The following is a 2500-nucleotide window of genomic DNA, read 5'->3' on the forward strand; positions in this document are numbered from 1 at the left end:
CAGACACACATACAGACACACACACACACACACACACACACACAGACACAGACACAGACACACACACAGACACACACAAACACACACACACAGACACACACACACAATCTGAAATGTCAGATTTTAAGTTCATTTTATAAACATTAAACTTTCTTTCTTTGCAAATTCTTTATTATTTTTTTTTTGGACTGTATTTTGAACGTCACCTCTCAAGGTTCTAAACATCATTACATCAGTTTCTGGAATCTGGATGTGGAATTCTGATTTAGTGAATTAAAGCTGAATTAAATAAAAACGCTCTGATTTAAATAAAGAGGCTGAATATCTTCAGCCCACAGAGAGGTGAACTTCTGGCCACATCCATAAATAATTTTTCACCTTAACAATTAAAAATTTTTAACCTTAATTTTAATTATTTTTTTAATCATTTTTTTATAATTAATATTAAATACTTGAATTTAATATTGTATAAAAAATTTTTTCATATTAATTAAAAAATAAACTCAGTAGTTTTTGAAATTACATTAAATTGCTCTATTAAATGATAGATACAAATAAAAGTGTTCAGTATAAATTCAGTAGTGAATCTGAATCTGTTCTAAGTGAAATAACGGCTGCGTTCAGACAAAAAAACTGAACTGAACAGAATTATATTTATTTTGTGCTGATTTGGACAAATCTCTCTAACTTCCTCTGCACAAATGTTTTGTGTAAGAGACTGACGTAAAACATACACTCTCTCTCTCGCCATATATATATATAAACCCACACACACATGCACACACACACACACAATCAAGTTACATTTTTTATCCTTATGAAATAATATAAGGACACAGATAATAATAAACACATGAGCACAGTTTAACCTGTCTTTACTCATTTACTCTCTCTCTCTCTCTCTCTCTCTCTCTCTCTCTCTCTCATTCTTACTAGAATAATGTTTTTAGATTATTTTAAACAAATCTTTAGAGATTTAAAACTCTCTTTACATTACAAAAATATTATTAAGTATTGATATTGAACTTTTATTCTTTTATTCTCTTCTTTCTTGCTTTCTGGTTTTCCCCTTCAAGCTTTTTTTTTTATTTCATCCTTTATTTAATTCACATTTATTTTTTATATTATAGTTATTTTTCTTTATTTCTGCATTTCACTCTAATTGTTTCTTCTTTCCTCTTCTCAGTGCACAGTGAGTCAGATTCAGTCAGTAGATCAGAATATTTATCTTTTATTTTTATATTTGTTCATTCTGTGATCAGAACACAGTGAGTTTGATGTGTTTTCACCAGGTTCTTTGTTTCTGTGTAAAAAAAAGGCTGAAATTACTGCTAATAATTTCATATTTTATGATTTAACCCTTTCATGTTCAAATTATTTAATTTTATTTATTGAAAAGTAAATGAATTGTCCATTAGACCACAGCCTGAAATCTTTAAATAAAAATGTTAGAAAATGAGCCGGATATTCGGCTGAAACGAGTATCCTGTACGGATAAAGCACTTCTGCCGAGTACGAGTATTATACGAGTAATACGAGTCAATATCTGTGCTCGGATTGTATGAAAATCATCATTGGCTAGCTGATTGTGTCAGCGTTCTGTGATAGGCTAGTCACAGCGCCCCTCCCCTACAGTGATAGGCTAGTCACAGCGCCCCTCCCCTACAGTGATAGGCTAGTCACAGCGCCCCTCCCCTACAGTGATAGGCTAGTCACAGCGCCCCTCCCCTACAGTGATAGCCTAGTCACAGCGCCCCTCCCCTACAGTGATAGGCTAGTCACAGCGCCCCTCCCCTACAGTGATAGGCTAGTCACAGCGCCCCTCCCCTACAGTGATAGGCTAGTCACAGCGCCCCTCCCCTACAGTGATAGGCTAGTCACAGCGCCCCTCCCCTACAGTGATAGGCTAGTCACAGCGCCCCTCCCCTACAGTGATAGGCTAGTCACAGCGCCCCTCCCCTACAGTGATAGGCCAATCACAGCGCCCCTCCCCTACAGTGATAGGCCAATCACAGCGCCCCTCCCCTACACACATACAGATGTATTGTGTTGCTGTGTCTCGCTCTGCTCACTCACAGTCACACACAGAACAGCTCTCTGTCTCTCCCTCAGTCACTCGGGTTTGCGGGTCTTTTCCGTTAACGTTTAGGGTTTCTTCAGCTTTTTACTTTGGGTTGTAACGTTAATAATACGTACTTACTAACCAGTAGAGTTCTGGTAAACGTGGGTTCTTTCAGACGTGGTGCTTGCTTGGTAGAATGTGACTCGCATTGCGTCTCTGCCTGTCGGAGATTTTTTCGTTTTTAAACCTTCAGCTGTCTCTAACCAGTAACCAGACACTGTGTGTCTGACACGTTTTTGCTGTATTTCATAAAAACATAAAGGTAGTAAGCTAGTGTTATAAATATTATAAATTAATTATTACCGTTAAAGCCCCGCCCATTCCAAGACAAGTCCCGCCTACTTCCGGGTTAGGCCCCGGAATTTATTTTCCGGATTT

The sequence above is a fragment of the Tachysurus vachellii genome, chromosome 17, assembly GCF_030014155.1.
Source record: "Tachysurus vachellii isolate PV-2020 chromosome 17, HZAU_Pvac_v1, whole genome shotgun sequence".
NCBI classification, from domain to species: domain Eukaryota; kingdom Metazoa; phylum Chordata; class Actinopteri; order Siluriformes; family Bagridae; genus Tachysurus; species Tachysurus vachellii.